Consider the following 25,556-nt stretch of genomic DNA (forward strand, 5'->3'; position numbering starts at 1 on the left):
AACAGACAGAGGTTCAAGATTCCTTTTTGTTTCTTTGTAATCTATTTACAGACTGTTCAGCATGAAACCAGAGTAATTCAAAGGTTGTCAGGCAATTATGTCGTCAATATATTAAAGGGAAGAAATGGCTCTCACTTGATTTAAAAGTTTTTTGTGCTATGAGGTAACAAGCACCAAGCGAGGACCAAGTTATCAGCGATACAGTTGTCTGATAGCGCTTGTTCAACCCAACAAAGGTTATTCAGTGTAAAACTTGGGCTCGTCCGGGATTTGAACCCGGGACCTCTCGCACCCAAAGCGAGAATCATACCCCTAGACCAACGAGCCGGGAGACGGGCTTACGGTTCAGCTCAAAGGTCGGTATGCCAAGGTAACCTCAGAAAACTTCCACACAAGAGCAAGGTCTCTTCGGGAATTTGGTTGTTCCTGGACCACTAATGTAACAAGGAACCAAACGAGAACCAAGTAGTCACATTTCAAATTAATTCACCACTAGAGTGACACTATACCCTGCATATGCCATGGTGCTTCTTAAAAAGTAAGATAGTACTGAAATGGAGATTTTAATAACAAAAACAGGGTAACCTAAAGGTGTCTAGGCAACACTGCACTCTATGACTGTAAGCGACGAAGCAGCTCTGTTGGAGAAGAGCTAGACTATACAGTGTAACATTTGGCATTGATTTCCCACAGGAATGCCACTATACCCTGCACATGTAGGTGAAGGGAAGGCGAGATCCAAACAGCCAGAGGTCAAAGGTTCGTTTTGCTTCCTTTAAATTTATTTACAACCTGTTAAGCATAAAACCAAATTAGTAGATTTGGGAGAAGAAGCAACTTTTCCGGGATTTCAACGTCCTTGGTGCTGTGAGGGAACAAGCAGCGAGCGAGATCCATGTTATCGTTGATACAGTGTGCGGATAGCTCTTTTGTTTACTCTTACCAAGTTTATTCAGTGCAAAAAGCGGGCTCGTCCGGGATTTGAACCCGGGACCTCTCGCACCCTAAGCGAGAATCATACCCCTAGACCAACGAGCCAAGGCGAATCTGTGGAGCTCGATTTGCAACTGGAACGGCTCTGCACATGCCGTTGAAGGGAAGGTGAGAACCCAACAGCTGGAGGTGCATGGTTCATTTTGTTGCCTGTTAGGCACAGTAAAATCCTGGATCAAAAAACCTGAATCATACCCCTAGACCAAAAGGCCTCCTTGTGGAAGAAGTGTCTACTGACATGTCACTGCATAGTTCATGTGCTTTGCTGGCATATGTCTTCAATTGAAACAAATAGAGAAAACTTTAAAGTGTCCAGACAAAGCTGCCCTCTGTAACTACAGGAAACAGACAGGGTTATTAGTGATTTGAACTACATTTAAACTTTTGTATTAAAATGTCACTGTACATTGCAAATACATGTCTCCTTTTCTCCATGCTGACACTTTGAAACAGTTGCTGTTGCTTTTGCTTTTAGAGTGCAGAGCAATGTAAGGGAGAATTGGTCCTATTTCAAATCACTAATTATGTAGGGAATTGTTTTCTGGGTTCTCGTTGAAGAAAGTGTTATGGCATTGTGCTACCTAAAATGTAAGATAGTACTGAAAGGGAGATTTCAATAACAAAACAGAGTAATTTAAAAGTGTCCAGCCAATGATGCCCTCTACAACTATATGAGATGAAGGAGCTCTGCAGGAGAAGAGCTAGACTATTCAGTCTAACACTTGGCAGTAATTTACCACTGGAATGACACTACACCGTGCACATGTAGGTGAAGGGAAGGCGCGATCCAAACAGACAGAGGTTCAAGATTCCTTTTGTTTCTTTGTAATCTATTTACAGACTGTTCAGCACGAAACCAGAGTAATTCAAAGGTTGTCAGGCAATTATGTCGTCAATATATTAAAGGGAAGAAATGGCTCTCACTTGATTTAAAAGTTTTTTGTGCTATGAGGTAACAAGCACCAAGCGAGGACCAAGTTATCAGCGATACAGTTGTCTGATAGCGCTTGTTCAACCCAACAAAGGTTATTCAGTGTAAAACTTGGGCTCGTCCGGGATTTGAACCCGGGACCTCTCGCACCCAAAGCGAGAATCATACCCCTAGACCAACGAGCCGGATGACGGGCTTACGGTTCAGCTCAAAGGTCGGTATGCCAAGGTAACCTCAGAAAACTTCCACACAAGAGCAAGGTCTCTTCGGGAATTTGGTTGTTCCTGGACCACTAATGTAACAAGGAACCAAACGAGAACCAAGTAGTCACATTTCAAATTAATTCACCACTAGAGTGACACTATACCCTGCATATGCCATGGTGCTTCTTAAAAAGTAAGATAGTACTGAAATGGAGATTTTAATAACAAAAACAGGGTAACCTAAAGGTGTCTAGGCAACACTGCACTCTATGACTGTAAGCGACGAAGCAGCTCTGTTGGAGAAGAGCTAGACTATACAGTGTAACATTTGGCATTGATTTCCCACAGGAATGCCACTATACCCTGCACATGTAGGTGAAGGGAAGGCGAGATCCAAACAGCCAGAGGTCAAAGGTTCGTTTTGCTTCCTTTAAATTTATTTACAACCTGTTAAGCATAAAACCAAATTAGTAGATTTGGGAGAAGAAGCAACTTTTCCGGGATTTCAACGTCTTTGGTGCTGTGAGGGAACAAGCAGCGAGCGAGATCCATGTTATCGTTGATACAGTGTGCGGATAGCTCTTTTGTTTACTCTTACCAAGTTTATTCAGTGCAAAAAGCGGGCTCGTCCGGGATTTGAACCCGGGACCTCTCGCACCCTAAGCGAGAATCATACCCCTAGACCAACGAGCCAAGGCGAATCTGTGGAGCTCGATTTGCAACTGGAACGGCTCTGCACATGCCGTTGAAGGGAAGGTGAGAACCCAACAGCTGGAGGTGCATGGTTCATTTTGTTGCCTGTTAGGCACAGTAAAATCCTGGATCAAAAAACCTGAATCATACCCCTAGACCAAAAGGCCTCCTTGTGGAAGAAGTGTCTACTGACATGTCACTGCATAGTTCATGTGCTTTGCTGGCATATGTCTTCAATTGAAACAAATAGAGAAAACTTTAAAGTGTCCAGACAAAGCTGCCCTCTGTAACTACAGGAAACAGACAGGGTTATTAGTGATTTGAACTACATTTAAACTTTTGTATTAAAATGTCACTGTACATTGCAAATACATGTCTCCTTTTCTCCATGCTGACACTTTGAAACAGTTGCTGTTGCTTTTGCTTTTAGAGTGCAGAGCAATGTAAGGGAGAATTGGTCCTATTTCAAATCACTAATTATGTAGGGAATTGTTTTCTGGGTTCTCGTTGAAGAAAGTGTTATGGCATTGTGCTACCTAAAATGTAAGATAGTACTGAAAGGGAGATTTCAATAACAAAACAGAGTAATTTAAAAGTGTCCAGCCAATGATGCCCTCTACAACTATATGAGATGAAGGAGCTCTGCAGGAGAAGAGCTAGACTATTCAGTCTAACACTTGGCAGTAATTTACCACTGGAATGACACTACACCGTGCACATGTAGGTGAAGGGAAGGCGCGATCCAAACAGACAGAGGTTCAAGATTCCTTTTGTTTCTTTGTAATCTATTTACAGACTGTTCAGCACGAAACCAGAGTAATTCAAAGGTTGTCAGGCAATTATGTCGTCAATATATTAAAGGGAAGAAATGGCTCTCACTTGATTTAAAAGTTTTTTGTGCTATGAGGTAACAAGCACCAAGCGAGGACCAAGTTATCAGCGATACAGTTGTCTGATAGCGCTTGTTCAACCCAACAAAGGTTATTCAGTGTAAAACTTGGGCTCGTCCGGGATTTGAACCCGGGACCTCTCGCACCCAAAGCGAGAATCATACCCCTAGACCAACGAGCCGGATGACGGGCTTACGGTTCAGCTCAAAGGTCGGTATGCCAAGGTAACCTCAGAAAACTTCCACACAAGAGCAAGGTCTCTTCGGGAATTTGGTTGTTCCTGGACCACTAATGTAACAAGGAACCAAACGAGAACCAAGTAGTCACATTTCAAATTAATTCACCACTAGAGTGACACTATACCCTGCATATGCCATGGTGCTTCTTAAAAAGTAAGATAGTACTGAAATGGAGATTTTAATAACAAAAACAGGGTAACCTAAAGGTGTCTAGGCAACACTGCACTCTATGACTGTAAGCGACGAAGCAGCTCTGTTGGAGAAGAGCTAGACTATACAGTTTAACATTTGGCATTGATTTCCCACAGGAATGCCACTATACCCTGCACATGTAGGTGAAGGGAAGGCGAGATCCAAACAGCCAGAGGTCAAAGGTTCGTTTTGCTTCCTTTAAATTTATTTACAACCTGTTAAGCATAAAACCAAATTAGTAGATTTGGGAGAAGAAGCAACTTTTCCGGGATTTCAACGTCTTTGGTGCTGTGAGGGAACAAGCAGCGAGCGAGATCCATGTTATCGTTGATACAGTGTGCGGATAGCTCTTTTGTTTACTCTTACCAAGTTTATTCAGTGCAAAAAGCGGGCTCGTCCGGGATTTGAACCCGGGACCTCTCGCACCCTAAGCGAGAATCATACCCCTAGACCAACGAGCCAAGGCGAATCTGTGGAGCTCGATTTGCAACTGGAACGGCTCTGCACATGCCGTTGAAGGGAAGGTGAGAACCCAACAGCTGGAGGTGCATGGTTCATTTTGTTGCCTGTTAGGCACAGTAAAATCCTGGATCAAAAAACCTGAATCATACCCCTAGACCAAAAGGCCTCCTTGTGGAAGAAGTGTCTACTGACATGTCACTGCATAGTTCATGTGCTTTGCTGGCATATGTCTTCAATTGAAACAAATAGAGAAAACTTTAAAGTGTCCAGACAAAGCTGCCCTCTGTAACTACAGGAAACAGACAGGGTTATTAGTGATTTGAACTACATTTAAACTTTTGTATTAAAATGTCACTGTACATTGCAAATACATGTCTCCTTTTCTCCATGCTGACACTTTGAAACAGTTGCTGTTGCTTTTGCTTTTAGAGTGCAGAGCAATGTAAGGGAGAATTGGTCCTATTTCAAATCACTAATTATGTAGGGAATTGTTTTCTGGGTTCTCGTTGAAGAAAGTGTTATGGCATTGTGCTACCTAAAATGTAAGATAGTACTGAAAGGGAGATTTCAATAACAAAACAGAGTAATTTAAAAGTGTCCAGCCAATGATGCCCTCTACAACTATATGAGATGAAGGAGCTCTGCAGGAGAAGAGCTAGACTATTCAGTCTAACACTTGGCAGTAATTTACCACTGGAATGACACTACACCGTGCACATGTAGGTGAAGGGAAGGCGCGATCCAAACAGACAGAGGTTCAAGATTCCTTTTGTTTCTTTGTAATCTATTTACAGACTGTTCAGCATGAAACCAGAGTAATTCAAAGGTTGTCAGGCAATTATGTCGTCAATATATTAAAGGGAAGAAATGGCTCTCACTTGATTTAAAAGTTTTTGTGCTATGAGGTAACAAGCACCAAGCGAGGACCAAGTTATCAGCGATACAGTTGTCTGATAGCGCTTGTTCAACCCAACAAAGGTTATTCAGTGTAAAACTTGGGCTCGTCCGGGATTTGAACTCGGGACCTCTCGCACCCAAAGCGAGAATCATACCCCTAGACCAACGAGCCGGATGACGGGCTTACGGTTCAGCTCAAAGGTCGGTATGCCAAGGTAACCTCAGAAAACTTCCACACAAGAGCAAGGTCTCTTCGGGAATTTGGTTGTTCCTGGACCACTAATGTAACAAGGAACCAAACGAGAACCAAGTAGTCACATTTCAAATTAATTCACCACTAGAGTGACACTATACCCTGCATATGCCATGGTGCTTCTTAAAAAGTAAGATAGTACTGAAATGGAGATTTTAATAGCAAAAACAGGGTAACCTAAAGGTGTCTAGGCAACACTGCACTCTATGACTGTAAGCGACGAAGCAGCTCTGTTGGAGAAGAGCTAGACTATACAGTGTAACATTTGGCATTGATTTCCCACAGGAATGCCACTATACCCTGCACATGTAGGTGAAGGGAAGGCGAGATCCAAACAGCCAGAGGTCAAAGGTTCGTTTTGCTTCCTTTAAATTTATTTACAACCTGTTAAGCATAAAACCAAATTAGTAGATTTGGGAGAAGAAGCAACTTTTCCGGGATTTCAACGTCTTTGGTGCTGTGAGGGAACAAGCAGCGAGCGAGATCCATGTTATCGTTGATACAGTGTGCGGATAGCTCTTTTGTTTACTCTTACCAAGTTTATTCAGTGCAAAAAGCGGGCTCGTCCGGGATTTGAACCCGGGACCTCTCGCACCCTAAGCGAGAATCATACCCCTAGACCAACGAGCCAAGGCGAAGCTGTGGAGCTCGATTTGCAACTGGAACGGCTCTGCACATGCCGTTGAAGGGAAGGTGAGAACCCAACAGCTGGAGGTGCATGGTTCATTTTGTTGCCTGTTAGGCACAGTAAAATCCTGGATCAAAAAACCTGAATCATACCCCTAGACCAAAAGGCCTCCTTGTGGAAGAAGTGTCTACTGACATGTCACTGCATAGTTCATGTGCTTTGCTGGCATATGTCTTCAATTGAAACAAATAGAGAAAACTTTAAAGTGTCCAGACAAAGCTGCCCTCTGTAACTACAGGAAACAGACAGGGTTATTAGTGATTTGAACTACATTTAAACTTTTGTATTAAAATGTCACTGTACATTGCAAATACATGTCCCCTTTTCTCCATGCTGACACTTTGAAACAGTTGCTGTTGCTTTTGCTTTTAGAGTGCAGAGCAATGTAAGGGAGAATTGGTCCTATTTCAAATCACTAATTATGTAGGGAATTGTTTTCTGGGTTCTCGTTGAAGAAAGTGTTATGGCATTGTGCTACCTAAAATGTAAGATAGTACTGAAAGGGAGATTTCAATAACAAAACAGAGTAATTTAAAAGTGTCCAGCCAATGATGCCCTCTACAACTATATGAGATGAAGGAGCTCTGCAGGAGAAGAGCTAGACTATTCAGTCTAACACTTGGCAGTAATTTACCACTGGAATGACACTACACCGTGCACATGTAGGTGAAGGGAAGGCGCGATCCAAACAGACAGAGGTTCAAGATTCCTTTTGTTTCTTTGTAATCTATTTACAGACTGTTCAGCATGAAACCAGAGTAATTCAAAGGTTGTCAGGCAATTATGTCGTCAATATATTAAAGGGAAGAAATGGCTCTCACTTGATTTAAAAGTTTTTGTGCTATGAGGTAACAAGCACCAAGCGAGGACCAAGTTATCAGCGATACAGTTGTCTGATAGCGCTTGTTCAACCCAACAAAGGTTATTCAGTGTAAAACTTGGGCTCGTCCGGGATTTGAACCCGGGACCTCTCGCACCCAAAGCGAGAATCATACCCCTAGACCAACGAGCCGGATGACGGGCTTACGGTTCAGCTCAAAGGTCGGTATGCCAAGGTAACCTCAGAAAACTTCCACACAAGAGCAAGGTCTCTTCGGGAATTTGGTTGTTCCTGGACCACTAATGTAACAAGGAACCAAACGAGAACCAAGTAGTCACATTTCAAATTAATTCACCACTAGAGTGACACTATACCCTGCATATGCCATGGTGCTTGTTAAAAAGTAAGATAGTACTGAAATGGAGATTTTAATAACAAAAACAGGGTAACCTAAAGGTGTCTAGGCAACACTGCACTCTATGACTGTAAGCGACGAAGCAGCTCTGTTGGAGAAGAGCTAGACTATACAGTGTAACATTTGGCATTGATTTCCCACAGGAATGCCACTATACCCTGCACATGTAGGTGAAGGGAAGGCGAGATCCAAACAGCCAGAGGTCAAAGGTTCGTTTTGCTTCCTTTAAATTTATTTACAACCTGTTAAGCATAAAACCAAATTAGTAGATTTGGGAGAAGAAGCAACTTTTCCGGGATTTCAACGTCTTTGGTGCTGTGAGGGAACAAGCAGCGAGCGAGATCCATGTTATCGTTGATACAGTGTGCGGATAGCTCTTTTGTTTACTCTTACCAAGTTTATTCAGTGCAAAAAGCGGGCTCGTCCGGGATTTGAACCCGGGACCTCTCGCACCCTAAGCGAGAATCATACCCCTAGACCAACGAGCCAAGGCGAATCTGTGGAGCTCGATTTGCAACTGGAACGGCTCTGCACATGCCGTTGAAGGGAAGGTGAGAACCCAACAGCTGGAGGTGCATGGTTCATTTTGTTGCCTGTTAGGCACAGTAAAATCCTGGATCAAAAAACCTGAATCATACCCCTAGACCAAAAGGCCTCCTTGTGGAAGAAGTGTCTACTGACATGTCACTGCATAGTTCATGTGCTTTGCTGGCATATGTCTTCAATTGAAACAAATAGAGAAAACTTTAAAGTGTCCAGACAAAGCTGCCCTCTGTAACTACAGGAAACAGACAGGGTTATTAGTGATTTGAACTACATTTAAACTTTTGTATTAAAATGTCACTGTACATTGCAAATACATGTCTCCTTTTCTCCATGCTGACACTTTGAAACAGTTGCTGTTGCTTTTGCTTTTAGAGTGCAGAGCAATGTAAGGGAGAATTGGTCCTATTTCAAATCACTAATTATGTAGGGAATTGTTTTCTGGGTTCTCGTTGAAGAAAGTGTTATGGCATTGTGCTACCTAAAATGTAAGATAGTACTGAAAGGGAGATTTCAATAACAAAACAGAGTAATTTAAAAGTGTCCAGCCAATGATGCCCTCTACAACTATATGAGATGAAGGAGCTCTGCAGGAGAAGAGCTAGACTATTCAGTCTAACACTTGGCAGTAATTTACCACTGGAATGACACTACACCGTGCACATGTAGGTGAAGGGAAGGCGCGATCCAAACAGACAGAGGTTCAAGATTCCTTTTGTTTCTTTGTAATCTATTTACAGACTGTTCAGCATGAAACCAGAGTAATTCAAAGGTTGTCAGGCAATTATGTCGTCAATATATTAAAGGGAAGAAATGGCTCTCACTTGATTTAAAAGTTTTTTGTGCTATGAGGTAACAAGCACCAAGCGAGGACCAAGTTATCAGCGATACAGTTGTCTGATAGCGCTTGTTCAACCCAACAAAGGTTATTCAGTGTAAAACTTGGGCTCGTCCGGGATTTGAACCCGGGACCTCTCGCACCCAAAGCGAGAATCATACCCCTAGACCAACGAGCCGGATGACGGGCTTACGGTTCAGCTCAAAGGTCGGTATGCCAAGGTAACCTCAGAAAACTTCCACACAAGAGCAAGGTCTCTTCGGGAATTTGGTTGTTCCTGGACCACTAATGTAACAAGGAACCAAACGAGAACCAAGTAGTCACATTTCAAATTAATTCACCACTAGAGTGACACTATACCCTGCATATGCCATGGTGCTTCTTAAAAAGTAAGATAGTACTGAAATGGAGATTTTAATAGCAAAAACAGGGTAACCTAAAGGTGTCTAGGCAACACTGCACTCTATGACTGTAAGCGACGAAGCAGCTCTGTTGGAGAAGAGCTAGACTATACAGTGTAACATTTGGCATTGATTTCCCACAGGAATGCCACTATACCCTGCACATGTAGGTGAAGGGAAGGCGAGATCCAAACAGCCAGAGGTCAAAGGTTCGTTTTGCTTCCTTTAAATTTATTTACAACCTGTTAAGCATAAAACCAAATTAGTAGATTTGGGAGAAGAAGCAACTTTTCCGGGATTTCAACGTCTTTGGTGCTGTGAGGGAACAAGCAGCGAGCGAGATCCATGTTATCGTTGATACAGTGTGCGGATAGCTCTTTTGTTTACTCTTACCAAGTTTATTCAGTGCAAAAAGCGGGCTCGTCCGGGATTTGAACCCGGGACCTCTCGCACCCTAAGCGAGAATCATACCCCTAGACCAACGAGCCAAGGCGAAGCTGTGGAGCTCGATTTGCAACTGGAACGGCTCTGCACATGCCGTTGAAGGGAAGGTGAGAACCCAACAGCTGGAGGTGCATGGTTCATTTTGTTGCCTGTTAGGCACAGTAAAATCCTGGATCAAAAAACCTGAATCATACCCCTAGACCAAAAGGCCTCCTTGTGGAAGAAGTGTCTACTGACATGTCACTGCATAGTTCATGTGCTTTGCTGGCATATGTCTTCAATTGAAACAAATAGAGAAAACTTTAAAGTGTCCAGACAAAGCTGCCCTCTGTAACTACAGGAAACAGACAGGGTTATTAGTGATTTGAACTACATTTAAACTTTTGTATTAAAATGTCACTGTACATTGCAAATACATGTCCCCTTTTCTCCATGCTGACACTTTGAAACAGTTGCTGTTGCTTTTGCTTTTAGAGTGCAGAGCAATGTAAGGGAGAATTGGTCCTATTTCAAATCACTAATTATGTAGGGAATTGTTTTCTGGGTTCTCGTTGAAGAAAGTGTTATGGCATTGTGCTACCTAAAATGTAAGATAGTACTGAAAGGGAGATTTCAATAACAAAACAGAGTAATTTAAAAGTGTCCAGCCAATGATGCCCTCTACAACTATATGAGATGAAGGAGCTCTGCAGGAGAAGAGCTAGACTATTCAGTCTAACACTTGGCAGTAATTTACCACTGGAATGACACTACACCGTGCACATGTAGGTGAAGGGAAGGCGCGATCCAAACAGACAGAGGTTCAAGATTCCTTTTGTTTCTTTGTAATCTATTTACAGACTGTTCAGCACGAAACCAGAGTAATTCAAAGGTTGTCAGGCAATTATGTCGTCAATATATTAAAGGGAAGAAATGGCTCTCACTTGATTTAAAAGTTTTTTGTGCTATGAGGTAACAAGCACCAAGCGAGGACCAAGTTATCAGCGATACAGTTATCTGATAGCGCTTGTTCAACCCAACAAAGGTTATTCAGTGTAAAACTTGGGCTCGTCCGGGATTTGAACCCGGGACCTCTCGCACCCAAAGCGAGAATCATACCCCTAGACCAACGAGCCGGATGACGGGCTTACGGTTCAGCTCAAAGGTCGGTATGCCAAGGTAACCTCAGAAAACTTCCACACAAGAGCAAGGTCTCTTCGGGAATTTGGTTGTTCCTGGACCACTAATGTAACAAGGAACCAAACGAGAACCAAGTAGTCACATTTCAAATTAATTCACCACTAGAGTGACACTATACCCTGCATATGCCATGGTGCTTCTTAAAAAGTAAGATAGTACTAAAATGGAGATTTTAATAACAAAAACAGGGTAACCTAAAGGTGTCTAGGCAACACTGCACTCTATGACTGTAAGCGACGAAGCAGCTCTGTTGGAGAAGAGCTAGACTATACAGTGTAACATTTGGCATTGATTTCCCACAGGAATGCCACTATACCCTGCACATGTAGGTGAAGGGAAGGCGAGATCCAAACAGCCAGAGGTCAAAGGTTCGTTTTGCTTCCTTTAAATTTATTTACAACCTGTTAAGCATAAAACCAAATTAGTAGATTTGGGAGAAGAAGCAACTTTTCCGGGATTTCAACGTCTTTGGTGCTGTGAGGGAACAAGCAGCGAGCGAGATCCATGTTATCGTTGATACAGTGTGCGGATAGCTCTTTTGTTTACTCTTACCAAGTTTATTCAGTGCAAAAAGCGGGCTCGTCCGGGATTTGAACCCGGGACCTCTCGCACCCTAAGCGAGAATCATACCCCTAGACCAACGAGCCAAGGCGAAGCTGTGGAGCTCGATTTGCAACTGGAACGGCTCTGCACATGCCGTTGAAGGGAAGGTGAGAACCCAACAGCTGGAGGTGCATGGTTCATTTTGTTGCCTGTTAGGCACAGTAAAATCCTGGATCAAAAAACCTGAATCATACCCCTAGACCAAAAGGCCTCCTTGTGGAAGAAGTGTCTACTGACATGTCACTGCATAGTTCATGTGCTTTGCTGGCATATGTCTTCAATTGAAACAAATAGAGAAAACTTTAAAGTGTCCAGACAAAGCTGCCCTCTGTAACTACAGGAAACAGACAGGGTTATTAGTGATTTGAACTACATTTAAACTTTTGTATTAAAATGTCACTGTACATTGCAAATACATGTCCCCTTTTCTCCATGCTGACACTTTGAAACAGTTGCTGTTGCTTTTGCTTTTAGAGTGCAGAGCAATGTAAGGGAGAATTGGTCCTATTTCAAATCACTAATTATGTAGGGAATTGTTTTCTGGGTTCTCGTTGAAGAAAGTGTTATGGCATTGTGCTACCTAAAATGTAAGATAGTACTGAAAGGGAGATTTCAATAACAAAACAGAGTAATTTAAAAGTGTCCAGCCAATGATGCCCTCTACAACTATATGAGATGAAGGAGCTCTGCAGGAGAAGAGCTAGACTATTCAGTCTAACACTTGGCAGTAATTTACCACTGGAATGACACTACACCGTGCACATGTAGGTGAAGGGAAGGCGCGATCCAAACAGACAGAGGTTCAAGATTCCTTTTGTTTCTTTGTAATCTATTTACAGACTGTTCAGCATGAAACCAGAGTAATTCAAAGGTTGTCAGGCAATTATGTCGTCAATATATTAAAGGGAAGAAATGGCTCTCACTTGATTTAAAAGTTTTTTGTGCTATGAGGTAACAAGCACCAAGCGAGGACCAAGTTATCAGCGATACAGTTGTCTGATAGCGCTTGTTCAACCCAACAAAGGTTATTCAGTGTAAAACTTGGGCTCGTCCGGGATTTGAACCCGGGACCTCTCGCACCCAAAGCGAGAATCATACCCCTAGACCAACGAGCCGGATGACGGGCTTACGGTTCAGCTCAAAGGTCGGTATGCCAAGGTAACCTCAGAAAACTTCCACACAAGAGCAAGGTCTCTTCGGGAATTTGGTTGTTCCTGGACCACTAATGTAACAAGGAACCAAACGAGAACCAAGTAGTCACATTTCAAATTAATTCACCACTAGAGTGACACTATACCCTGCATATGCCATGGTGCTTCTTAAAAAGTAAGATAGTACTGAAATGGAGATTTTAATAACAAAAACAGGGTAACCTAAAGGTGTCTAGGCAACACTGCACTCTATGACTGTAAGCGACGAAGCAGCTCTGTTGGAGAAGAGCTAGACTATACAGTGTAACATTTGGCATTGATTTCCCACAGGAATGCCACTATACCCTGCACATGTAGGTGAAGGGAAGGCGAGATCCAAACAGCCAGAGGTCAAAGGTTCGTTTTGCTTCCTTTAAATTTATTTACAACCTGTTAAGCATAAAACCAAATTAGTAGATTTGGGAGAAGAAGCAACTTTTCCGGGATTTCAACGTCTTTGGTGCTGTGAGGGAACAAGCAGCGAGCGAGATCCATGTTATCGTTGATACAGTGTGCGGATAGCTCTTTTGTTTACTCTTACCAAGTTTATTCAGTGCAAAAAGCGGGCTCGTCCGGGATTTGAACCCGGGACCTCTCGCACCCTAAGCGAGAACCATACCCCTAGACCAACGAGCCAAGGCGAATCTGTGGAGCTCGATTTGCAACTGGAACGGCTCTGCACATGCCGTTGAAGGGAAGGTGAGAACCCAACAGCTGGAGGTGCATGGTTCATTTTGTTGCCTGTTAGGCACAGTAAAATCCTGGATCAAAAAACCTGAATCATACCCCTAGACCAAAAGGCCTCCTTGTGGAAGAAGTGTCTACTGACATGTCACTGCATAGTTCATGTGCTTTGCTGGCATATGTCTTCAATTGAAACAAATAGAGAAAACTTTAAAGTGTCCAGACAAAGCTGCCCTCTGTAACTACAGGAAACAGACAGGGTTATTAGTGATTTGAACTACATTTAAACTTTTGTATTAAAATGTCACTGTACATTGCAAATACATGTCTCCTTTTCTCCATGCTGACACTTTGAAACAGTTGCTGTTGCTTTTGCTTTTAGAGTGCAGAGCAATGTAAGGGAGAATTGGTCCTATTTCAAATCACTAATTATGTAGGGAATTGTTTTCTGGGTTCTCGTTGAAGAAAGTGTTATGGCATTGTGCTACCTAAAATGTAAGATAGTACTGAAAGGGAGATTTCAATAACAAAACAGAGTAATTTAAAAGTGTCCAGCCAATGATGCCCTCTACAACTATATGAGATGAAGGAGCTCTGCAGGAGAAGAGCTAGACTATTCAGTCTAACACTTGGCAGTAATTTACCACTGGAATGACACTACACCGTGCACATGTAGGTGAAGGGAAGGCGCGATCCAAACAGACAGAGGTTCAAGATTCCTTTTGTTTCTTTGTAATCTATTTACAGACTGTTCAGCATGAAACCAGAGTAATTCAAAGGTTGTCAGGCAATTATGTCGTCAATATATTAAAGGGAAGAAATGGCTCTCACTTGATTTAAAAGTTTTTTGTGCTATGAGGTAACAAGCACCAAGCGAGGACCAAGTTATCAGCGATACAGTTGTCTGATAGCGCTTGTTCAACCCAACAAAGGTTATTCAGTGTAAAACTTGGGCTCGTCCGGGATTTGAACCCGGGACCTCTCGCACCCAAAGCGAGAATCATACCCCTAGACCAACGAGCCGGATGACGGGCTTACGGTTCAGCTCAAAGGTCGGTATGCCAAGGTAACCTCAGAAAACTTCCACACAAGAGCAAGGTCTCTTCGGGAATTTGGTTGTTCCTGGACCACTAATGTAACAAGGAACCAAACGAGAACCAAGTAGTCACATTTCAAATTAATTCACCACTAGAGTGACACTATACCCTGCATATGCCATGGTGCTTCTTAAAAAGTAAGATAGTACTGAAATGGAGATTTTAATAACAAAAACAGGGTAACCTAAAGGTGTCTAGGCAACACTGCACTCTATGACTGTAAGCGACGAAGCAGCTCTGTTGGAGAAGAGCTAGACTATACAGTGTAACATTTGGCATTGATTTCCCACAGGAATGCCACTATACCCTGCACATGTAGGTGAAGGGAAGGCGAGATCCAAACAGCCAGAGGTCAAAGGTTCGTTTTGCTTCCTTTAAATTTATTTACAACCTGTTAAGCATAAAACCAAATTAGTAGATTTGGGAGAAGAAGCAACTTTTCCGGGATTTCAACGTCCTTGGTGCTGTGAGGGAACAAGCAGCGAGCGAGATCCATGTTATCGTTGATACAGTGTGCGGATAGCTCTTTTGTTTACTCTTACCAAGTTTATTCAGTGCAAAAAGCGGGCTCGTCCGGGATTTGAACCCGGGACCTCTCGCACCCTAAGCGAGAATCATACCCCTAGACCAACGAGCCAAGGCGAATCTGTGGAGCTCGATTTGCAACTGGAACGGCTCTGCACATGCCGTTGAAGGGAAGGTGAGAACCCAACAGCTGGAGGTGCATGGTTCATTTTGTTGCCTGTTAGGCACAGTAAAATCCTGGATCAAAAAACCTGAATCATACCCCTAGACCAAAAGGCCTCCTTGTGGAAGAAGTGTCTACTGACATGTCACTGCATAGTTCATGTGCTTTGCTGGCATATGTCTTCAATTGAAACAAATAGAGAAAACTTTAAAGTGTCCAGACAAAGCTGCCCTCTGTAACTACAGGAAACAGACAGGGTTATTAGTGATTTGAACTACATTTAAACTTTTGTATTAAAATGTCACTGTACATTGCAAATACATGTCTCCTTTTCTCCATGCTGACACTTTGAAACAGTTGCTGTTGCTTTTGCTTTTAGAGTGCAGAGCAATGTAAGGGAGAATTGGTCCTATTTCAAATCACTAATTATGTAGGGAATTGTTTTCTGGGTTCTCGTTGAAGAAAGTGTTATGGCATTGTGCTACCTAAAATGTAAGATAGTACTGAAAGGGAGATTTCAATAACAAAACAGAGTAATTTAAAAGTGTCCAGCCAATGATGCCCTCTACAACTATATGAGATGAAGGAGCTCTGCAGGAGAAGAGCTAGACTATTCAGTCTAACACTTGGCAGTAATTTACCACTGGAATGACACTACACCGTGCACATGTAGGTGAAGGGAAGGCGCGATCCAAACAGACAGAGGTTCAAGATTCCTTTTGTTTCTTTGTAATCTATTTACAGACTGTTCAGCATGAAACCAGAGTAATTCAAAGGTTGTCAGGCAATTATGTCGTCAATATATTAAAGGGAAGAAATGGCTCTCACTTGATTTAAAAGTTTTTTGTGCTATGAGGTAACAAGCACCAAGCGAGGACCAAGTTATCAGCGATACAGTTGTCTGATAGCGCTTGTTCAACCCAACAAAGGTTATTCAGTGTAAAACTTGGGCTCGTCCGGGATTTGAACCCGGGACCTCTCGCACCCAAAGCGAGAATCATACCCCTAGACCAACGAGCCGGATGACGGGCTTACGGTTCAGCTCAAAGGTCGGTATGCCAAGGTAACCTCAGAAAACTTCCACACAAGAGCAAGGTCTCTTCGGGAATTTGGTTGTTCCTGGACCACTAATGTAACAAGGAACCAAACGAGAACCAAGTAGTCACATTTCAAATTAATTCACCACTAGAGTGACACTATACCCTGCATATGCCATGGTGCTTCTTAAAAAGTAAGATAGTACTGAAATGGAGATTTTAATAACAAAAACAGGGTAACCTAAAGGTGTCTAGGCAACACTGCACTCTATGACTGTAAGCGACGAAGCAGCTCTGTTGGAGAAGAGCTAGACTATACAGTGTAACATTTGGCATTGATTTCCCACAGGAATGCCACTATACCCTGCACATGTAGGTGAAGGGAAGGCGAGATCCAAACAGCCAGAGGTCAAAGGTTCGTTTTGCTTCCTTTAAATTTATTTACAACCTGTTAAGCATAAAACCAAATTAGTAGATTTGGGAGAAGAAGCAACTTTTCCGGGATTTCAACGTCTTTGGTGCTGTGAGGGAACAAGCAGCGAGCGAGATCCATGTTATCGTTGATACAGTGTGCGGATAGCTCTTTTGTTTACTCTTACCAAGTTTATTCAGTGCAAAAAGCGGGCTCGTCCGGGATTTGAACCCGGGACCTCTCGCACCCTAAGCGAGAATCATACCCCTAGACCAACGAGCCAAGGCGAATCTGTGGAGCTCGATTTGCAACTGGAACGGCTCTGCACATGCCGTTGAAGGGAAGGTGAGAACCCAACAGCTGGAGGTGCATGGTTCATTTTGTTGCCTGTTAGGCACAGTAAAATCCTGGATCAAAAAACCTGAATCATACCCCTAGACCAAAAGGCCTCCTTGTGGAAGAAGTGTCTACTGACATGTCACTGCATAGTTCATGTGCTTTGCTGGCATATGTCTTCAATTGAAACAAATAGAGAAAACTTTAAAGTGTCCAGACAAAGCTGCCCTCTGTAACTACAGGAAACAGACAGGGTTATTAGTGATTTGAACTACATTTAAACTTTTGTATTAAAATGTCACTGTACATTGCAAATACATGTCTCCTTTTCTCCATGCTGACACTTTGAAACAGTTGCTGTTGCTTTTGCTTTTAGAGTGCAGAGCAATGTAAGGGAGAATTGGTCCTATTTCAAATCACTAATTATGTAGGGAATTGTTTTCTGGGTTCTCGTTGAAGAAAGTGTTATGGCATTGTGCTACCTAAAATGTAAGATAGTACTGAAAGGGAGATTTCAATAACAAAACAGAGTAATTTAAAAGTGTCCAGCCAATGATGCCCTCTACAACTATATGAGATGAAGGAGCTCTGCAGGAGAAGAGCTAGACTATTCAGTCTAACACTTGGCAGTAATTTACCACTGGAATGACACTACACCGTGCACATGTAGGTGAAGGGAAGGCGCGATCCAAACAGACAGAGGTTCAAGATTCCTTTTGTTTCTTTGTAATCTATTTACAGACTGTTCAGCACGAAACCAGAGTAATTCAAAGGTTGTCAGGCAATTATGTCGTCAATATATTAAAGGGAAGAAATGGCTCTCACTTGATTTAAAAGTTTTTTGTGCTATGAGGTAACAAGCACCAAGCGAGGACCAAGTTATCAGCGATACAGTTGTCTGATAGCGCTTGTTCAACCCAACAAAGGTTATTCAGTGTAAAACTTGGGCTCGTCCGGGATTTGAACCCGGGACCTCTCGCACCCAAAGCGAGAATCATACCCCTAGACCAACGAGCCGGATGACGGGCTTACGGTTCAGCTCAAAGGTCGGTATGCCAAGGTAACCTCAGAAAACTTCCACACAAGAGCAAGGTCTCTTCGGGAATTTGGTTGTTCCTGGACCACTAATGTAACAAGGAACCAAACGAGAACCAAGTAGTCACATTTCAAATTAATTCACCACTAGAGTGACACTATACCCTGCATATGCCATGGTGCTTCTTAAAAAGTAAGATAGTACTGAAATGGAGATTTTAATAACAAAAACAGGGTAACCTAAAGGTGTCTAGGCAACACTGCACTCTATGACTGTAAGCGACGAAGCAGCTCTGTTGGAGAAGAGCTAGACTATACAGTGTAACATTTGGCATTGATTTCCCACAGGAATGCCACTATACCCTGCACATGTAGGTGAAGGGAAGGCGAGATCCAAACAGCCAGAGGTCAAAGGTTCGTTTTGCTTCCTTTAAATTTATTTACAACCTGTTAAGCATAAAACCAAATTAGTAGATTTGGGAGAAGAAGCAACTTTTCCGGGATTTCAACGTCTTTGGTGCTGTGAGGGAACAAGCAGCGAGCGAGATCCATGTTATCGTTGATACAGTGTGCGGATAGCTCTTTTGTTTACTCTTACCAAGTTTATTCAGTGCAAAAAGCGGGCTCGTCCGGGATTTGAACCCGGGACCTCTCGCACCCTAAGCGAGAATCATACCCCTAGACCAACGAGCCAAGGCGAATCTGTGGAGCTCGATTTGCAACTGGAACGGCTCTGCACATGCCGTTGAAGGGAAGGTGAGAACCCAACAGCTGGAGGTGCATGGTTCATTTTGTTGCCTGTTAGGCACAGTAAAATCCTGGATCAAAAAACCTGAATCATACCCCTAGACCAAAAGGCCTCCTTGTGGAAGAAGTGTCTACTGACATGTCACTGCATAGTTCATGTGCTTTGCTGGCATATGTCTTCAATTGAAACAAATAGAGAAAACTTTAAAGTGTCCAGACAAAGCTGCCCTCTGTAACTACAGGAAACAGACAGGGTTATTAGTGATTTGAACTACATTTAAACTTTTGTATTAAAATGTCACTGTACATTGCAAATACATGTCTCCTTTTCTCCATGCTGACACTTTGAAACAGTTGCTGTTGCTTTTGCTTTTAGAGTGCAGAGCAATGTAAGGGAGAATTGGTCCTATTTCAAATCACTAATTATGTAGGGAATTGTTTTCTGGGTTCTCGTTGAAGAAAGTGTTATGGCATTGTGCTACCTAAAATGTAAGATAGTACTGAAAGGGAGATTTCAATAACAAAACAGAGTAATTTAAAAGTGTCCAGCCAATGATGCCCTCTACAACTATATGAGATGAAGGAGCTCTGCAGGAGAAGAGCTAGACTATTCAGACTAACACTTGGCAGTAATTTACCACTGGAATGACACTACACCGTGCACATGTAGGTGAAGGGAAGGCGCGATCCAAACAGACAGAGGTTAAAGATTCCTTTTGTTTCTTTGTAATCTATTTACAGACTGTTCAGCATGAAACCAGAGTAATTCAAAGGTTGTCAGGCAATTATGTCGTCAATATATTAAAGGGAAGAAATGGCTCTCACTTGATTTAAAAGTTTTTTGTGCTATGAGGTAACAAGCACCAAGCGAGGACCAAGTTATCAGCGATACAGTTGTCTGATAGCGCTTGTTCAACCCAACAAAGGTTATTCAGTGTAAAACTTGGGCTCGTCCGGGATTTGAACCCGGGACCTCTCGCACCCAAAGCGAGAATCATACCCCTAGACCAACGAGCCGGATGACGGGCTTACGGTTCAGCTCAAAGGTCGGTATGCCAAGGTAACCTCAGAAAACTTCCACACAAGAGCAAGGTCTCTTCGGGAATTTGGTTGTTCCTGGACCACTAATGTAACAAGGAACCAAACGAGAACCAAGTAGTCACATTTCAAATTAATTCACCACTAGAGTGACACTATACCCTGCATATGCCATGGTGCTTCTTAAAAAGTAAGATAGTACTGAAATGGAGATTTTAATAACAAAAACAGGGTAACCTAAAGGTGTCTAGGCAACACTGCACTCTATGACTGTAAGCGACGAAGCAGCTCTGTTGGAGAAGAGCTAGACTATACAGTGTAACATTTGGCATTGATTTCCCACAGGAATGCCACTATACCCTGCACATGTAGGTGAAGGGAAGGCGAGATCCAAACAGCCAGAGGTCAAAGGTTCGTTTTGCTTCCTTTAAATTTATTTACAACCTGTTAAGCATAAAACCAAATTAGTAGATTTGGGAGAAGAAGCAACTTTTCCGGGATTTCAACGTCTTTGGTGCTGTGAGGGAACAAGCAGCGAGCGAGATCCATGTTATCGTTGATACAGTGTGCGGATAGCTCTTTTGTTTACTCTTACCAAGTTTATTCAGTGCAAAAAGCGGGCTCGTCCGGGATTTGAACCCGGGACCTCTCGCACCCTAAGCGAGAATCATACCCCTAGACCAACGAGCCAAGGCGAATCTGTGGAGCTCGATTTGCAACTGGAACGGCTCTGCACATGCCGTTGAAGGGAAGGTGAGAACCCAACAGCTGGAGGTGCATGGTTCATTTTGTTGCCTGTTAGGCACAGTAAAATCCTGGATCAAAAAACCTGAATCATACCCCTAGACCAAAAGGCCTCCTTGTGGAAGAAGTGTCTACTGACATGTCACTGCATAGTTCATGTGCTTTGCTGGCATATGTCTTCAATTGAAACAAATAGAGAAAACTTTAAAGTGTCCAGACAAAGCTGCCCTCTGTAACTACAGGAAACAGACAGGGTTATTAGTGATTTGAACTACATTTAAACTTTTGTATTAAAATGTCACTGTACATTGCAAATACATGTCTCCTTTTCTCCATGCTGACACTTTGAAACAGTTGCTGTTGCTTTTGCTTTTAGAGTGCAGAGCAATGTAAGGGAGAATTGGTCCTATTTCAAATCACTAATTATGTAGGGAATTGTTTTCTGGGTTCTCGTTGAAGAAAGTGTTATGGCATTGTGCTACCTAAAATGTAAGATAGTACTGAAAGGGAGATTTCAATAACAAAACAGAGTAATTTAAAAGTGTCCAGCCAATGATGCCCTCTACAACTATATGAGATGAAGGAGCTCTGCAGGAGAAGAGCTAGACTATTCAGTCTAACACTTGGCAGTAATTTACCACTGGAATGACACTACACCGTGCACATGTAGGTGAAGGGAAGGCGCGATCCAAACAGACAGAGGTTCAAGATTCCTTTTGTTTCTTTGTAATCTATTTACAGACTGTTCAGCATGAAACCAGAGTAATTCAAAGGTTGTCAGGCAATTATGTCGTCAATATATTAAAGGGAAGAAATGGCTCTCACTTGATTTAAAAGTTTTTTGTGCTATGAGGTAACAAGCACCAAGCGAGGACCAAGTTATCAGCGATACAGTTGTCTGATAGCGCTTGTTCAACCCAACAAAGGTTATTCAGTGTAAAACTTGGGCTCGTCCGGGATTTGAACCCGGGACCTCTCGCACCCAAAGCGAGAATCATACCCCTAGACCAACGAGCCGGATGACGGGCTTACGGTTCAGCTCAAAGGTCGGTATGCCAAGGTAACCTCAGAAAACTTCCACACAAGAGCAAGGTCTCTTCGGGAATTTGGTTGTTCCTGGACCACTAATGTAACAAGGAACCAAACGAGAACCAAGTAGTCACATTTCAAATTAATTCACCACTAGAGTGACACTATACCCTGCATATGCCATGGTGCTTCTTAAAAAGTAAGATAGTACTGAAATGGAGATTTTAATAACAAAAACAGGGTAACCTAAAGGTGTCTAGGCAACACTGCACTCTATGACTGTAAACGACGAAGCAGCTCTGTTGGAGAAGAGCTAGACTATACAGTGTAACATTTGGCATTGATTTCCCACAGGAATGCCACTATACCCTGCACATGTAGGTGAAGGGAAGGCGAGATCCAAACAGCCAGAGGTCAAAGGTTCGTTTTGCTTCCTTTAAATTTATTTACAACCTGTTAAGCATAAAACCAAATTAGTAGATTTGGGAGAAGAAGCAACTTTTCCGGGATTTCAACGTCTTTGGTGCTGTGAGGGAACAAGCAGCGAGCGAGATCCATGTTATCGTTGATACAGTGTGCGGATAGCTCTTTTGTTTACTCTTACCAAGTTTATTCAGTGCAAAAAGCGGGCTCGTCCGGGATTTGAACCCGGGACCTCTCGCACCCTAAGCGAGAATCATACCCCTAGACCAACGAGCCAAGGCGAATCTGTGGAGCTCGATTTGCAACTGGAACGGCTCTGCACATGCCGTTGAAGGGAAGGTGAGAACCCAACAGCTGGAGGTGCATGGTTCATTTTGTTGCCTGTTAGGCACAGTAAAATCCTGGATCAAAAAACCTGAATCATACCCCTAGACCAAAAGGCCTCCTTGTGGAAGAAGTGTCTACTGACATGTCACTGCATAGTTCATGTGCTTTGCTGGCATATGTCTTCAATTGAAACAAATAGAGAAAACTTTAAAGTGTCCAGACAAAGCTGCCCTCTGTAACTACAGGAAACAGACAGGGTTATTAGTGATTTGAACTACATTTAAACTTTTGTATTAAAATGTCACTGTACATTGCAAATACATGTCTCCTTTTCTCCATGCTGACACTTTGAAACAGTTGCTGTTGCTTTTGCTTTTAGAGTGCAGAGCAATGTAAGGGAGAATTGGTCCTATTTCAAATCACTAATTATGTAGGGAATTGTTTTCTGGGTTCTCGTTGAAGAAAGTGTTATGGCATTGTGCTACCTAAAATGTAAGATAGTACTGAAAGGGAGATTTCAATAACAAAACAGAGTAATTTAAAAGTGTCCAGCCAATGATGCCCTCTACAACTATATGAGATGAAGGAGCTCTGCAGGAGAAGAGCTAGACTATTCAGTCTAACACTTGGCAGTAATTTACCACTGGAATGACACTACACCGTGCACATGTAGGTGAAGGGAAGGCGCGATCCAAACAGACAGAGGTTCAAGATTCCTTTTGTTTCTTTGTAATCTATTTACAGACTGTTCAGCATGAAACCAGAGTAATTCAAAGGTTGTCAGGCAATTATGTCGTCAATATATTAAAGGGAAGAAATGGCTCTCACTTGATTTAAAAGTTTTTTGTGCTATGAGGTAACAAGCACCAAGCGAGGACCAAGTTATCAGCGATACAGTTGTCTGATAGCGCTTGTTCAACCCAACAAAGGTTATTCAGTGTAAAACTTGGGCTCGTCCGGGATTTGAACCCGGGACCTCTCGCACCCAAAGCGAGAATCATACCCCTAGACCAACGAGCCGGATGACGGGCTTACGGTTCAGCTCAAAGGTCGGTATGCCAAGGTAACCTCAGAAAACTTCCACACAAGAGCAAGGTCTCTTCGGGAATTTGGTTGTTCCTGGACCACTAATGTAACAAGGAACCAAACGAGAACCAAGTAGTCACATTTCAAATTAATTCACCACTAGAGTGACACTATACCCTGCATATGCCATGGTGCTTCTTAAAAAGTAAGATAGTACTGAAATGGAGATTTTAATAACAAAAACAGGGTAACCTAAAGGTGTCTAGGCAACACTGCACTCTATGACTGTAAGCGACGAAGCAGCTCTGTTGGAGAAGAGCTAGACTATACAGTGTAACATTTGGCATTGATTTCCCACAGGAATGCCACTATACCCTGCACATGTAGGTGAAGGGAAGGCGAGATCCAAACAGCCAGAGGTCAAAGGTTCGTTTTGCTTCCTTTAAATTTATTTACAACCTGTTAAGCATAAAACCAAATTAGTAGATTTGGGAGAAGAAGCAACTTTTCCGGGATTTCAACGTCTTTGGTGCTGTGAGGGAACAAGCAGCGAGCGAGATCCATGTTATCGTTGATACAGTGTGCGGATAGCTCTTTTGTTTACTCTTACCAAGTTTATTCAGTGCAAAAAGCGGGCTCGTCCGGGATTTGAACCCGGGACCTCTCGCACCCTAAGCGAGAATCATACCCCTAGACCAACGAGCCAAGGCGAATCTGTGGAGCTCGATTTGCAACTGGAACGGCTCTGCACATGCCGTTGAAGGGAAGGTGAGAACCCAACAGCTGGAGGTGCATGGTTCATTTTGTTGCCTGTTAGGCACAGTAAAATCCTGGATCAAAAAACCTGAATCATACCCCTAGACCAAAAGGCCTCCTTGTGGAAGAAGTGTCTACTGACATGTCACTGCATAGTTCATGTGCTTTGCTGGCATATGTCTTCAATTGAAACAAATAGAGAAAACTTTAAAGTGTCCAGACAAAGCTGCCCTCTGTAACTACAGGAAACAGACAGGGTTATTAGTGATTTGAACTACATTTAAACTTTTGTATTAAAATGTCACTGTACATTGCAAATACATGTCTCCTTTTCTCCATGCTGACACTTTGAAACAGTTGCTGTTGCTTTTGCTTTTAGAGTGCAGAGCAATGTAAGGGAGAATTGGTCCTATTTCAAATCACTAATTATGTAGGGAATTGTTTTCTGGGTTCTCGTTGAAGAAAGTGTTATGGCATTGTGCTACCTAAAATGTAAGATAGTACTGAAAGGGAGATTTCAATAACAAAACAGAGTAATTTAAAAGTGTCCAGCCAATGATGCCCTCTACAACTATATGAGATGAAGGAGCTCTGCAGGAGAAGAGCTAGACTATTCAGTCTAACACTTGGCAGTAATTTACCACTGGAATGACACTACACCGTGCACATGTAGGTGAAGGGAAGGCGCGATCCAAACAGACAGAGGTTCAAGATTCCTTTTGTTTCTTTGTAATCTATTTACAGACTGTTCAGCATGAAACCAGAGTAATTCAAAGGTTGTCAGGCAATTATGTCGTCAATATATTAAAGGGAAGAAATGGCTCTCACTTGATTTAAAAGTTTTTTGTGCTATGAGGTAACAAGCACCAAGCGAGGACCAAGTTATCAGCGATACAGTTGTCTGATAGCGCTTGTTCAACCCAACAAAGGTTATTCAGTGTAAAACTTGGGCTCGTCCGGGATTTGAACCCGGGACCTCTCGCACCCAAAGCGAGAATCATACCCCTAGACCAACGAGCCGGATGACGGGCTTACGGTTCAGCTCAAAGGTCGGTATGCCAAGGTAACCTCAGAAAACTTCCACACAAGAGCAAGGTCTCTTCGGGAATTTGGTTGTTCCTGGACCACTAATGTAACAAGGAACCAAACGAGAACCAAGTAGTCACATTTCAAATTAATTCACCACTAGAGTGACACTATACCCTGCATATGCCATGGTGCTTCTTAAAAAGTAAGATAGTACTGAAATGGAGATTTTAATAACAACAACAGGGTAACCTAAAGGTGTCTAGGCAACACTGCA

Source organism: Silurus aristotelis (assembly GCF_946808225.1).
Source record: "Silurus aristotelis genome assembly, chromosome: 12".
In the NCBI taxonomy this organism is placed as follows: Eukaryota; Metazoa; Chordata; class Actinopteri; order Siluriformes; family Siluridae; genus Silurus; species Silurus aristotelis.